The sequence below is a fragment of the Macaca fascicularis genome, chromosome 7 (assembly GCF_037993035.2).
Source record: "Macaca fascicularis isolate 582-1 chromosome 7, T2T-MFA8v1.1".
In the NCBI taxonomy this organism is placed as follows: Eukaryota; Metazoa; Chordata; class Mammalia; order Primates; family Cercopithecidae; genus Macaca; species Macaca fascicularis.
In genome coordinates this window covers 77,811,046-77,825,816 of record NC_088381.1, presented here as the reverse complement: position 1 = coordinate 77,825,816, position 14,771 = coordinate 77,811,046, and the positions used below count along the sequence as shown (strand labels likewise).

Sequence of the window (14,771 nt, the reverse complement as noted above, 5' to 3'; positions counted from 1 at the left end):
GCCCGAGTTGCAGTGAGAAGGAACCGGGTGGGGAGGGCGCAGAGGCCGGGGGTGCCTCACTCCCTTCCCTTTTTCCGAGAAAAGGGGTGCTGGTAACGTGCCTCCTAGGGGGTCGGGAAGAAAGGGAGAAGGGGAGGCACGCCCTCGGTGCTGGGGACACTCTTCAGCTCCTCGCCCAGCAGTTTGCAAACCTGCCGGGTGCCCAGGGGTGGAGCCAGAGGCGCCCCTGAGGTCCCAGCCAAGTTCCCGACAGCCCCTTCCCCGGAGACCTCGTCCCGTTTCCACGCATTTGGCCACGCGGGGACACCCACGGACCCGGCTCAAATGAGCTGGTGTTCCTGTTTGATAACTTTCTGCGTCGCCCCCTGTTTGTTTTTATTGTGTCAGAAAGGGAGAGAATTTCAGAATTAAAGCTGAAAAAGCCCATCTGTTTCCAATGAATCCCCCATAGTTTTTCACAATGTTTTTGGCAGATCGCTGCTTTCAAATTCCTCGGAGCCCGGACCTCTTGTTTTTGTTGGGGGAAGGGAGACCAACTCCACAGAGAAGCATTTGTTCCTTCCCAAACGCTCCAGTTTCTTTACTTTTTTTTTCCTTTCGGGGGGAGGGGGGAGGCACGCAACTTAAATCCCCGGCCTGTTTTCTTTATGATGTTTCATAAAACTTTATTTCATTTTTGCCATATGCTGCTCACAGCCAGAAAACGCCAGTTAAGCCCTTTATACCCATTTCTTTTTTCTTGCTAAAAATACAAATAAACACAATGTCACGGGCCAAATGGCCTCCCCGGCGCAAGGCGGGATCTCCTAGCCGTTTCCATTGTGTTTTCGGGGTTCAGAGGTGTCTTTCTGAAAAAATTTCAGCTTGTTTTGCGCCACAGCCGGGCGTGGAGTCGCAGCCCCCGCGCACCACTGAAGCTTTGCAAGAAAGGACTTGAGTTTAGACTCGGATTGGGTTATTTTGATTTGCTTTTCAGCCAACTGGGTTTCAAGGAACTGGCAAAACTGGGCAGGTCTGGCTCGGCCTGGCTGCGAGTTGGGGCTCCCAGTGGGCGGATCACGCAGACAGTGAACAGTAGGGAGCGAGGGGTCAGTTTACCCCCTAGTCCCAGCCCTGCTTCTGGCCCCCAGCGCCAGCTCAGACTTGTGCATCCGGCTTACTCTACCACTGCGCACCCCAGGAAGGTCCCAGAGAGCCGCAACCTGCTCTCCAGACCTGGGTTCCATTGGGAGGCCTGGCCAAGGACAAGATGTGGGGGGAGGGATCTTGGTATCCCCAAAAAGTACTCAGCTTGGAATATCAAAACCTCCACAGGGGATCGAACAGCAGGGTGCCCTCTCCCCACCCCCAGTGTATTTAAAGGGCAGTTTCTCCACCTACTTAAGAGTCTGGCAGAACAGGCCAATTTGGTTTCCTCCCAAGAATTCAAAATAAAAATAAAAATCACCGTATTTAAAAAGAAGTCAACGTTTTGGAAAAGCAGGAGTTTGCAATTTGTGTTCTTGGTTTGGTCTAGATAAAGATCCAGCCCATTGGAAGTTTTATCAGATGGGTTGATAAATGGCTTTTGTCCCTTGGCTGCCGTGGGGGATGTGATCTCAGCTCAAAGCTGAAATTGAGAAGGGGGGCTTAGAGGCCCTTAAAACAACACCTTCCTGCTCTTAAAGCTGCAGCACTTGTTAACTTTTGGGGCTAGGGAGGAAAGGAAGCCCTGGCAGAAGTTCCCAGAGGTAGCAGGCTGCACGGCCTGAGTGGTGGTAGTTTTGTTGTTTCTCGATTTATTTCTCCATCCTAAAAACTTTTATTTTAAAGTATCCCAGCATAGGCTGAGGAACACTGGTAGGTTATATAAGTCACAGCCCAAATTCCATCACTTTTGTTTCCAAGAAACCCATTTCTTTTTGGCGTCAAGGCTGGTAACTAAAACCTGGCCGATAGAACTGATAGCTGCTCTCCTGTCATGCCAGCTGGCTAATGTTTCTTCTCATTTGAGGGCTTGACAGCTGCGTTTAGTCAAAATTGCCCACCTTACTGAAAACTGAGCTTCCAGTATCCCAAAACTAAATAAACTGGGGGCTGCAAAACTTGTGTGCTCTAGAAACGTGGGTCAAAAGACAGTTTCATAAGTAAGGGATGAAATGGAAAATTTCCACAACAAAGAGAGACTGTCTCATTCTTTGACACATTGACCAGGAGAGGGGCCACTTAGGAATAAAGTTAGAAAACTTGCAGGTCTGGAGAGCAAGGTGGGAGTTCAAGAAATAAAGAAAGCCCCGGCAAGTGCAAGGCACCCAGACACACTGGGGGCCCCTGTGTGCCTTGGCCTCTCCCGTTGAAGACAGGTGGAAACTGGCCGAGCAGCTGCGTGAAAGCCTCGGTTTGTTCTGTGCTAGTCAGCTTGAATGGCTGCCAGGAGTAAGCCTATAGGAGTGCAAATTAAATTGAACATAGTTATGTGAAGAAAGATGCCTTCACCTCGGCTACACTGAGAGCGTTTGTGTGTTTCGAGTGTTTGCATTTACTTACTCGATGGGGATGGCCAACTTACTGTGTTCCTGACTCAGTGACAACCTTTGGAGCCCTCTAACTAAGCCCCTCAGGCAGACCACAGCCTGGTGAAGAGAAAGGGCCCCTGCACTGTCAAGCGGGCTGGAAGGGTGTCTGTTTACATGATTCTTTAGGGACAGCACAGGCAGACAGGACCCACGTCTACCTAGGAAGGGAGGCCAGAAAGGATTCCTAAAAGAGCATTCCACAAATGGCATCCTACTCAAATCACAGTTAATAGATGGCTTTTTAAACTTTGAAGCCATTGCGACGTTTTTGAAAAGATTTCCAAGATAAATCCATCCGGGTGTATGTTTTAGACATGTCACCAGGCTTCCTGTTCACTATGTATGGGTCCTGTACTTCAGCACAGTGGTTCCCAAAAGTGTGGTCCCTGGACCAGCAGCATTTGCTTTACTTGGGAACTGGTTAGAAATGCAAGTTCTAGGCCCACTACAGAACTATAGAAGCAGTTACTCTGGAGCTGGGGCCCTGCAGTCTGTGTTCTAGAGCAGGCCCTCCAGGGAACTCTGATGCGTGCTCAAGTTTGAGGATTGCTGTTCTAAGAACTGTTGCACTCCAGCCTTTCTTTGTTCCTTCTTTCTTCCCCTTATACTTTTAAACTGCAGCTGTTTTAGAAATGTTAGTCCTCGGTGGGTAACTAAGGTTTCAGGAGACCAAGGCCCTCTGCAGTATCCAGGCACATCTGTGTGGCTATAGAAATGAGACTATTTCTATCAGAGCTGCTATTCAAAAATGCATCAGCTGGGCGCGGTGGCTCACGCCTGTAACCCCAGCACTTTCATAGGCCAAGGTGGGTAGATTGCTTGAGGTCAGGAGTTAGAGACCAGCCTGACCAACATAGCGAGACCCCGTCTCTACTGAAAATACAAAAATTAGCTGGGTGTGGTGGCACGAGCCTGTAATCCCAGCTACTCGGGAGGCTGAGGCAGGATAATCGCCTGAACCCTCCGGGAGGTGGAGGTTGCAGTGAGCTGAGATTGCGCCACTGCACTCCAGCCTGGGTGACAGAATGAAACTCTGTCTCAAAGACAAACAAACAAAAATGCATCAGCAGATCAGCCTGCTTACCACACTGTTGCTCTCCCAGTAGGACTTTGTGTCCCAAGAGTGTCTTAGTTTGTTTGGGCTGCTGTAACAAAATACCATAAGTGGGTGGCTTGTACATGGCAGACATTTATTGCTCACAGTTCTGAAGGCGGAAAAGTCCAAGAATAATAGGTGCTGGCAGATTCGATGTCTGACTTGTAGATGGTGCCTTATAACTCTGTCCTCACAGGGTAGGAGTGAGGATACTCTGTGGGGTCCCTTTTATAAGAGCACTAATCCCATTCTTGCAAGCTCCACCCTCATGACCTAATCACTTCCCAAATCCCTCCTACTTCTGGTACCATCACTTTGGGGTTAGGCTTTAAAAGGTGAATTTGGAGTTGATGTTCAGTGGCAAGAATTAGCCAGCTCGCAACCAGTGTGTGAAGGCATCTGCAGAACAGAGCACTGGCTTCTAGGGAGAGCACACACATAAAATTCTACAGATGGTCAGTCACTATGCCCTGAGGGTGAATTGAGGAGAAAGGGAAAGGATCTCCGGTCTTGTGATCTGAAGAAGGGAAAGGTCTTTGCAAAGTTGGAGAAATTGCTAGTAGTCACTCCAGCGCTCAGAGGATGGGAGCTGGGAAGAGGTGATCTGTGGGCACAGATAAGGCCACTCTATGAGATGGGGAAGAGGAGGTCTTGGAAGATAAGAGGCTGAAGGTGGGGACCAGTTTATTTGTTGAGGGGAGTGTAGTTCCTGTTAGAGATTTTGTCTTTGGTGGAATGTGCGAGGCCTAGAACTGGGCAGAGAACCCCAGCTTTAGGTGTTGGTTGAGTAGCAGTTAGGGGGCCCATGCTGTTTGCTGCTTGGCAAAAATGCAACTAGCCTTAAATTGAAGGTAGTATTTCTTCAAAGGTAGCAAACTTATCCCAGTTTGCCCAGGACTTTCCTAGTTTTAAAACTGGAGGTTGTATGTCCTGAGAACTATCCTCAGTCCCTGGCACACCAGGACAGTTAGATAAAACCCTAGTTTTATCCTCTCCTGTCCCCTGGACTCATGCCTAGCCTGTGTCTGTTAGGGACTCCCCTGTCCAGATCTGTGAAGTCCTGGGTGTGAAGTGGGCCTCTCCATGTAGTCTAAGCACCTGGGGCTGTGGGTCCTTCCTCCTCCTGGTCCTGCCTGTTCCCTCTGTCTTTGCTGCCATTGCAACAGTAGACAGGCTTAGGACCTTGCTGCCATTGCAACAGTGGACAGGCTTAGGACCTGCCTGCCTCCCCCGATCCTCGCCATGGTGCCAAATGAATCACTCTGAAACTCCTGCCCAGGAGCTCATGGCCTCTCATGGCCTGCTTTGGAGCATCAGAAGGGAGGGCCTCTGACTCCTGGTCCCCCACTTTTCCCAAGCTCATTTCCAAGGCTTCAAGTACATCCTCAAGCCCTAGGTCACCTCTTTCCTCCCACCTTGACTCCCCATATACCACCCCACCACACCTGGCTGCTCTAAGGCATTGCTCTGGGCACTGCCCAGTTTTACCACTCCAAGCTCAGTGCCATTTTCAGGGGTCCAGTGCAGACCCCCGATGCCAGGGGCACCTGTCACCTTGGTTGCTGACACCTGAGCTACCTCCTGGGCTTGGTGCCTCATGGGCCTTACGTTTTTGTCCTCTTGTAAAGCACCAGTTCTGTTTATAAAAGCAGGAACCTCATTTCTGTTTCTATATGCCCTTCTTTTCTCCACCCACCCCAAGCACACCCACATAGTCCTGGGAACTACAGGGCCCTTGGGGTTTTGTGTGCGTTTCTGTTTGTTTTGGGTTTTGCTCAATGGGCAAAGACCACAGGATTTTTTTTTTTCCTTTTTCCAGATACTCAAGTTTTTTTCCAAAATAATTTTTTCTGGTTATAAAAACAGTACTCATTTTTAACTCTGAAGGCTGAAAGGGATAAGTAATAAAATAAAAATAACCCAAAATCCAACCTCCCACAGACAGCTGTCACTAATGAACATTTCACAAACATCTTTCAAGATATAATACCTTTATATTCTTCTCTACAAAGTAGGATCATTTGAAGGAGAGTAATAATTTTTAAAGCTCTTTTGATTGAGTGGCCACAGTGTAGCAAGCCTTCTGCTAAATGCCTTAAGGACCTTCCCATGAGGATCATCATTCCCATTTCACTGATGAGAAAACACAGGGTCGGAGAGGTTTTGCCCACATTGCACACACAGCTAGTTGCATGGCAGAGCCAGAAGTAGAACCCAGACTCCTGCCCTTTTCCCATGCACAGATTTTGGATAAATGGGTCATTAAATTTGCCATGTAGTGCCAGGCTCGGTGGATCACTTGAGGTCAGGAGTTTAAGACCAGCCTGGCCAACCTGTCTCTACCAAAAATACAAAAAACTGGGCGGTGGCGGCTGTGGTGGTGGGGGCCGGTACTGGACCCGGCAGGATGAGCGAGGTGGAGGCGGCAGCGGTGGCGACAGCCGTCCCCGTGGCGACGGTGCCCGGGGTGGTAGCGGTGGTGGTACCAGTGCCCGCAGGGGAGTCGCAGAAAGCAGGCGGTGGGGTGGGCAGCGGCGGTGGGGGCGGAGCCGCCTAGGCCCGCTGCGGGGACCCCCTTGGCGCCTGGCCCTCGCGCCCCCCACCCACCCTGCCCCCCAGACCCCCGCGCCCGGAGTCAGGCGGACAAGCAGGTGCTGGCAACCCGAGTCCTGGGCACTGTCATGTGGTTCGACGTCCGGAATGGTTACGGATTCATCAACAGGCATGACACCAAAGAAGATGTTTTTGTTCACCAGACAGCTATTAAAAGAACCCCGGGAAGTTTGTGCGCAGCGTTGGTGATGGGCAGACTGTGGAATTTGATGTCGTGGAAGGAGAGAAGGGCACAGAAGCCGCTAATGTAACCGGGCCTGGGGAGGTGCCCGTGAAGGGCAGTCATTATGCCCCCAGCCGACGTAGGTTCCGCCGATTCGTCCCCCGGCCTCCCTCAGTTGCCCCACCACGCATGGTGGCAGAGATCCCTTCATGGGGGACAGAACCTAGCAGCGAAGGGGAGCGGGCTGAAGACTCTGGGCAGCGGCCCAGACGACGGGGCCCCCCACCCTTCTACCGACGGCAGTTTGCGCGAGGCCCTCGGCCCCCCAACCAGCAGCAGCCTACAGAGGGCACTGACGGGGTAGAACCCAAAGAACCCCATTGGAGGGGCACCAACAGCAGGGAGATGAGCGGGTCCCCCGACCCCAATTCCAGCCCAGGTACTGAAGGCCTTTCCGCCCCGGCAGCCTACCACGGAAGGTGGGGAAGGTGAGACGAAGCCCAGCCAAGGGCCTGCTGATGGTTCCCGCCCTGAACTCTACTTCCAGCGGAGACTGCAGCGGGCCCTCGCCCCGGGCAGCCCCTGAGACCTCAGCCCCTATCAACAGTGAAGACCCCACCACCACCATCCTGGAGTGGTTCCAACTCAAGGACACCCAGAGCTGCCATCTGGTATCTACCAGTTTTTCCAACTGACTTGTACCCTACCCAGTACCCTGCTCCCCGTTTCCCACAATTCATGGTATCAAAACACCATCTTTTCACCTTTTCCTTGAGACTCAGGAAAGTCAAAGCAACAGCCTTTTGCTTTTTTTTCCTTCCCTTATCAAGGGTTGAAGGAAGGGAGCCATCCTTACTGTTCAGAGATACCAACCCCCTCCCCTAACTCAGGCTGAGAAGGAACCAGCCAGCTCTTAACCCCTCCTGTTTTTCTTCCCTCCCTCCCCAAGTTTATTTTTGTTTTCTCTCGGCCCCCAACCTCTGAAGCCATTTTCTGATCTGTCATGTGCCACCTGAGCCTCCAGTAAAAACAAAAGCAGGCTTTCCTGTGGTCTTGGAAAAAAAAAATACAAAAAATTAGCTGGGCATTGTGGCGTGCGCCTGTAATCCCTGCTACTCAGGAGGCTGAGGCAGAAGAATTGTTTGAACCCGGGAGGCGGAGCTTGCAGTGAGTCGAGATCACACCACTGCACTCCAGCCTGGGCAACAGAGCAAGACTCCATCTTAAAAAAAAACAACAACAAAAAAACAAAAAAAGCAACGTACCGTGTAGTATATTGGACTCTGTACTGTGTGGTAAAGAAGACTTGGGATGGGGGAGAAGAAATAGACTTCGGGGGTATGATGAGGATATGCATTTTCCAAGGATCTAGGATTTTTGCCTCCTCCCAAAGGCCCTCTGCCTCTTGCTCACCATGGCATAGCATTCTAAAGAGGACGATACCACCCAGTCACAGGAAGACAAGTTGGCAGAGTTGTCATTGTGCACATTTTCCCAAGTCAGATTTATGTCTGTTGGGTTTTGCCTATTTATTCATTTTGTGCACCACTTCACTGCAGCCGGCAGAATACCCAGACACCGATTAGTGATGCGTCTGCACTGAGGTCCCCGCAGAAGGAAGCCCATTGTTGCTCCCTGTGCTAAGAAATGCCACATGAACACAGCCCCACACATGTGTGTGCACAGGCTGGGCAGGAGCCCAGCTGGCATGCATTTGCATTTCCCCTGTACACAGAAGGTGAAGGAGGAAGGCCTGCCTGCCGGCAGCATTGAAGGAGAAAAACCACTTCAAAGGCATTTAGACCCGCAGGCTAAGCGGAGGAGCCCAGGGTCACTAGAGGCAGCGCCAGCCCTAGATTCAGGAAAAGGAGTTATGCCTCAAAGCTGGAGGACCAAAGTGCTCACCTGCAAGCATTATTTACATCTGGAAAGTTATGTCCGCCTATAATCACCTACCTTGTGGAACTCGGAGTAGCTTATCTAACTCTGCCCTGAGACAGGATGGTGCTGGCATGGAATCCTGTGTCCAGCTCTTGCCGGCCTAGGGCCCCTCTTGCCTAGAGAAGCTATCAGCCCCCCCACTCAAGCTGTTTGTGACCTTGGGCCAGAGGGTGAACACCACACTCTCACACCATCCTACTTGCCCATGGTCTGCCTCCACATGGCCCCAGGAGGAACTGAGGGATGGGAGGGCAGTTTGGAAAGCTGAGGTGTACCCTTTCCCTTGCCACACAGTGTGGTTTCGTGCAGCCACTTGGTATGAGTGAGGCTGGGGCAGGGCAGCCCTGGCTGGATGTGACACAGGCAGTACCTCCTGCCTGAGCTCCGTGAGTGGCATTCGGCCACTTTTGCCCTTGCTTATGTGGCTGTGAGTTACCCCTCCACGACCCCAGCACCCGAACTGACCACCGCCCCCGCCACCTCCACAGTTAACTAAGGTTTTCTGAGAAGCTCCCTCTTTCTCCTGTGGCTGGTTTCTAGAGCAAACCTCCTAGAAAATTTCCAGTGGATTCAAAGGGTGGAGCCACATTGGAGTCACAGGTTCCCTGGGACATTCTTGAGCTAGACTCAGGGAGGAATGCCTTTTAGAAAAGGTGACACATTCTGGCTGCTTGTAGGTTAAAGGTAGGGTCTACTGCACCTGGTGAAAAATCCAGCGCTCACCTGGGTGTGTTCCTTTCGGTATCTGATGCCAAACACCTGGATGTTTACACCAGGATGACAGAGTGAAATTCCTGCAGGAGTGACACAAACAGGCAGCCTCAGACATCTCAACTCAAGAAGACTCCTGAATACTGCTCTGGCCAGAGTTTGCCACATATGGGTGGTAGGTCCGTCTGTTACTGTCCCCTGTGAGATCCAGCACTGAGGCACAAAGGACAGGAGAGGGTGGAGAGGGGTGGCAGCTTGAGTCTCAGTGGGTGTGAACTGGCCGGCCCCCTGGCTCAGTGCTCCCTCCTCCACCTCCTTTGAACGGGGGACGTGGCATGTTGCTAAGAAGGGCATCTCAGCATCTGCTGCTCAGGTGAGGTGGACAGTGAGGAAGGGGACATGGGAGGTCTGAGGCTTCAAGGCTAGTGTCTCCACAGGCACTGGCAGTGATTTCTCTTTTAAACTGCTCTCCCTCCCTTCCCTCCTCCATCCTAATGGAAGCCATCGCCTCTTCAGTTACACTGCTTCCTAAAATAGTGTTCTGATCATGCCCTGGGTGCTCACTGAAAATGCTTCAGGGGCTCCCTGCCATCTATTGGAAAAAGGTAGAAATCCTTAGGCTGGCGTGCCAGGGTCCAATCAGAAAAGCAAAACCCACCCGGGATGTTTCCGCAGAGGGAACTTCATGTAGGACATTGTTATGGGCATGGGAAGACTGAAAGGGCAAAGAGAAGCCACTAAGACAGAGAGTGGCGGAAGCAGTTTCAACCCCTGCAGCCAGAGGGACAGAAGGAAGGCAAGCTTGGAGGAGGGCCCGGGACCCTGATGGGGAAGAAGGGCCGTTGCTGGGCAGTGGTGGGAGAAACAGCCTTGGGGATGGCAGGTAAACCTGTCTCCTGCCTCCCATCTTCCCTTCTCTATCTAGTGTCTCCTCATGGGGAAATGTACCAGGGAACCCAGCGACTATAGAGATGGGGTTTGCAGAATCCCTGCACCACAGAGCAAAGTGGTTTGAGGCTGAGTGACATTTGCTTCCTAATGGGCACAGGTGGCACTCTAGGTTTCTCTGTCTGACCCCAAACTCCTGACTACACTCTGACCAGCCAGCATGTCACCTCCTGCCAAGCTCAATTGTTCTGGAGGCCCCTGTTGTTGGATCTTTGCCCTGCATCACCCGTCAAATTCAGAACCTTGTTGAAACGCTACTTCCCTGATACCCTCTCATACTTCCATTCTTAAACCTTTGTTGCTGTTAAGTGTTCAGATGAAACATGTTTGCTTTGTGTTCTAGAAGTTTATGTGATTGACCCTACCTGAGCACAGAGATTAACTGGGGTTTGTTCCAGAAACAGCATTAATCACAGTGCCCGGCACATACAAGGGTCCAGAACTTGGAGCAAGTAATTGAACTCAGGCTGTTACCACGCAGGCCACAGAGTTAGACAAAAACAGCTTGACCCTGGGGCTTGCACTCAAAATGAGCCTTACCCCTTTAAGAGAGGGCAGGTCTTTTCCCTCTCCGGCTCACCCCACCCCTCCTACACAGTAACTGAAACCTGATCTAATCCCTTTGCACACGGGTAATTTATTGGTCTATTGAGCTTTTCTTGGTGGCAAATTGCATTGTCTTTATTCCTGGGTTCAGGCTCTGCAGCGGCTCACTGCATTCCTAGGACTCCTTTCTCAGGGTCGATCCTTCACACCCCCTTGTGCACTGCAAAATAAGTCTTATTGGGCTTCTTTGTCATGCAAACAGGGCAGTAATAATCAGGCTATTATTCTGAAAGATTGGGCTTGATTAACAGTTCAAAGGAGGTCTCTGAAAGCAGCTAGAGCCTCATTGGTGCATAAATATTTTCATCCTGCCTGCGTTGGTGCAGCTGGTGCTCCAAGCCCCCTGCCCTATCTTTCTGATTCTCAGAGGTGCTAGGTTGTTATTGAAAGGAAAAGAACTAAGTCAGACGTGCTGTGTGGCTGTGATTTTTCTTTCTCTCTACCTTATCTCAGTCCATGAGGAAGGCAGTCTGGAGCCCACCTCCCCAAAAGAGTGAAATGTCACCTACATACATTTATGTGGGTTGTGGGGCAAGTGCATCTCCCAGGCACAGGGTCCTGGGTGGGAGGTTTAAAAAGGCATCAAATCTCTGATAGGGGGCCAGGAATGGTGGCTCACGCCGGTAATCCCAGCACTCTGGGAGGCCGAGGCAAGTGGCTCACCTGAGCTCAGAAGTTCAAGACCGAGTCTGGGCAACATGGAAACCCCATCTCTACTAAAGTATAAAAATTAGCTAGGCGTGGTGGTGGACGCCTGTAATCCCAGCTACTCGAGAGGCTGAGGCAGGAGAATTGCTTCAACCTGGGAGGTGGAGGTTGCAGTGAGCCAAGATTGCACCACTGCACACCAGCCTGGGTGACAGAGCAACTCTATGTCAAAAAATAAGTAAATCTCCTGATAGACTTTGGGTGTGGAGTATGGACACCAGGACAAAGATGGGGGTCCCCAGCCCTCAGGAGATTGACATGCAAGTGGGGAAGAGGCCGCTCAGCAGCCACTTCCTAGAGGAACCTGAGCTGTGCAAGGGCAGATGGGTGACACTGACAGTCCAGTGACAGCCAAAGAGAGGAGCAGCTGGAGGGACCAAGAAGGTGGCGCAGGGAAGCCGAGGGGCCATCCTCGACAATCACAAAGCCACCCTACTTCACGCTTTCCTATGTGACTCTAGACAAGGGCCAGGGGAAGTCCCTGAGATGCCGCAGTATGCATCCACAGCCGGAGCTGTCCAGAGCAGGAGGGGCCAGCCCTGCCCTGGCAGGAGTGCTGCAGGGAGATTTCCTGCTGCGTAAACCAGTGACCTCTGGCATCCACAGGCTCCCAGGTTCTAAAATTCCATGGGGTGCCTTGAAAAGTAACCATTGTTTTTGGTCACAAAGTGATTGTTAGGGCTCTTTGATAAATTTGATTGCACAGAGAAGCCGTGAGCTCTGGCCTGGATTGCTCGAGTCAGGAGCAAATGGGTCAGATGGTTGCCAGGGGTCCCGACCTGAGCACCAAGGGCCCACCCCACCCCCATCGGGTCTGAGAGCCACTCTGTCTTCTAGGCATTGCCTGGGCATCACCCCTTGAGCCGAGTCCCTCACCCCATGGGGCTCCAAGACAAATTTAGGGGCTTTCTGTTGTTGGATCTGGAGAGGGCCAGACCACTGTCTTTGTAGGCTTCTGGATTCTCCTGTTTGCCCCACCGTAGCTAATCCTGAAAGTTCAAGACCTCAAGAGTCCTGGGTCAAAACAAAACATGTAGTGCACATAATACCACATAATATGCTTGTAAGGAGCATAAAGCTCTGTGTCTGTGTCTCTGAGGTCGAACCCCAGGTTGCAAAGCTTAACAAGGGGCCGGAGGGCGACCCCTGCCCAAGGACACACTCAGGGCTGGGGTAGAAATGGAAGCTCAGGAAACTTCTTAGGTTTTTCAGTCCGCTGGTTCTGTGTGTATTGGCTGTCCTGGATCCATCAAGAGGCGGCTCCAGCGCTAGAAGCGGCCACTTTCTGGACTGCAGCACTGGGCAGGTGTGCTCAGCTCACCCTCTGCGGAGCAGCTGGCTCTGTGTTCAGCGTGGCTTGCTCTGAAAAGCAGGTTTCCTCTTCCGCTTGCAGGAGTTGCTGTAAGATCTATTTTTCAGCTCTCAAACTTTCCTTCCTTCTTTCCATGGACATTTGCATCAGAAAAGTCTAAGGTTTATTGCCTGGAATTGGGGTCTTTTACTTTTTATAAAGATACAGCACATAAAAATCAGCCCCTCTGAGATCTCTTTGGCAGGTGATACCAAGCTATTGCTTTTGATGCCGGACCAGGTTTCATTCAGGTCCCTGACCTCTGGTGGGGGGCTGTAGTTGGTGATTTAGTGCATTGGAGGCAAGGTGATTGGATGACCATGGAGGTCAGGGCCCCTCACTCCAGTCACTGCCCGTGGGGACTGCCCAGCCCCTCACATGGGAAATGAGGCCCCACACACACATTTCTGGGACCCATGGTTCCCAGAGAGCTGCCTTTCCACATGGAGAGATGGCACAGGGGAACAGGCACCCTTTATTCTGTCCCAGCTGGTCACTGTCAGTGACCTTTTCCAAGTCATTCCCTTGAGCTTTGGAAGAAAGGAAGCCTCTTAAACTCTTAGGAAGATCTGCAGAGCTGGATCCAAGTTCCCTGAGAGTTTGGGGCACCTGGGAAACCCAGGAAATCGGGATGGGTCAGTTGGCAGCAGCCTCTGCTCCTGGTAGGCTCCGCACAGGCCTTTGTGCAGGGAGGGCCCAGAATTGATGAGGCATCTGGTTACCATCCTGAGACCAGATGAGTCTGTGGCTGCATAGGAGACCCACATCATGCTTTTGGGCCTTGGGGGAGCTGGGTCAGTCTCAGCTGGTGTCCTGAGGAGGAACTTGTGACATAGGCGTTTTGAAAAGCATAGAAACAGCTCCAAGCCTGCCCATCTCAGCCCCAGCCCTTCCACTTGTGTGACCCAGGCCTGCTCCCGCCCGAAGCCTCCATGTTTGCATCTGCAAAATGAAGATAAAAATTCCTACCCTCTAATCAGGGCAGTAGCGAGGATCCAACAGGAAAGCAATGTGTCACCTGCACAGGCCCCGGGAGCGCAGGGTATTTTATTATCATGATCGTGTTTTGTTTTCTGAGGTGAGGCTCAGCCCATGTACCTACCCCACCTCCCTCTGCAGTCCTAGGTGCACAGCCTCTTCCCCAGTGAGGCCCCCAAGGGCAGAACTCTTGACTTTGTTCATCTTTTGTGGCCCTGCAGCAGCTATGTGTTGCCTGGTATGGAGTGTGTGGAAATCCGAGAGGTGTGAAGGAGGAGGAGAACGCAGCTTGGGGGCTGACGGCTGTGGTTTGCACCTTGCCCCCTTCAGGGTACCTGGGGGTGGGGTTGCGGGGGAGCTATTTAATGCCTCTAGGCCTCAGTTTCCTTGTCTGTTGAATGAGGATAATCAGTTAGTCCTGGGTCTGTATTAAGGGTTTAAGGAGACATATGTAATGTCTAGCACACAGTAAATGCTCGATACACAATAGCTGTCAAACTCAGCCTCTCCCATAAATTGTGATTAAACAAAGTTAACACAAAACTGGCTGTCACAGAGCTTCCTTCCCAAGTCTCCTGGCTTTGCTCACATTAGTGCCTGCAGTCCCTTTAACACCCCTGTGGTGAGGTGCCCATGCATCTCTGTAGCTCAGAAAGGTCAGGGAATTTGCCCACAGTCACACAGCTCTGGAGTGGTGGAGCTGGAGTTTATCTCGATGCTCTGCCCCACCACAGTAAGGTCCACCACTGCGGTGAGACCCTCCCACTGGGCACTGCCCCATGAGAACATCTCACCTGTTGCCTGGAAACACTGAATTCTCCCCAGTTCTCTCTGGGTGGGGAAATTGCAGGTATCCTTATTTTTCTTTCTCATATAGAATCCAAGGTCTCTTCATTTACTCATTAACAAGGACAAAGGCAAACCTGTTGAAATTGTGCTTCAGAACCCAGTTTCTGACTGCATCTTTTCCCAGAAAATGTCTCAGCAGAAGAGGCATTTTAGGATGCCGTGAAAATTTGGGGAAGGAAGGGGTTGTGACAGGAAACCAAGTGCTCTCTGTCAGGAGCAAGGATGTGGAGACTGGACCACACAGGCTGTGGG

The 14,771-nt window shown here is 51.6% G+C and overlaps 1 protein-coding gene and 1 pseudogene across 7 annotated transcripts in view; both read left to right on the top strand.

The window, feature by feature from the left end:
* Positions 1 to 14,771, top strand: part of RGMA (repulsive guidance molecule BMP co-receptor a) — a 46,212-nt gene that overhangs the window by 16,908 nt on the left and 14,533 nt on the right. The window lies entirely within an intron of this gene.
* LOC135971917 (Y-box-binding protein 2-like) lies at positions 4,008 to 7,252 on the top strand (annotated as a pseudogene).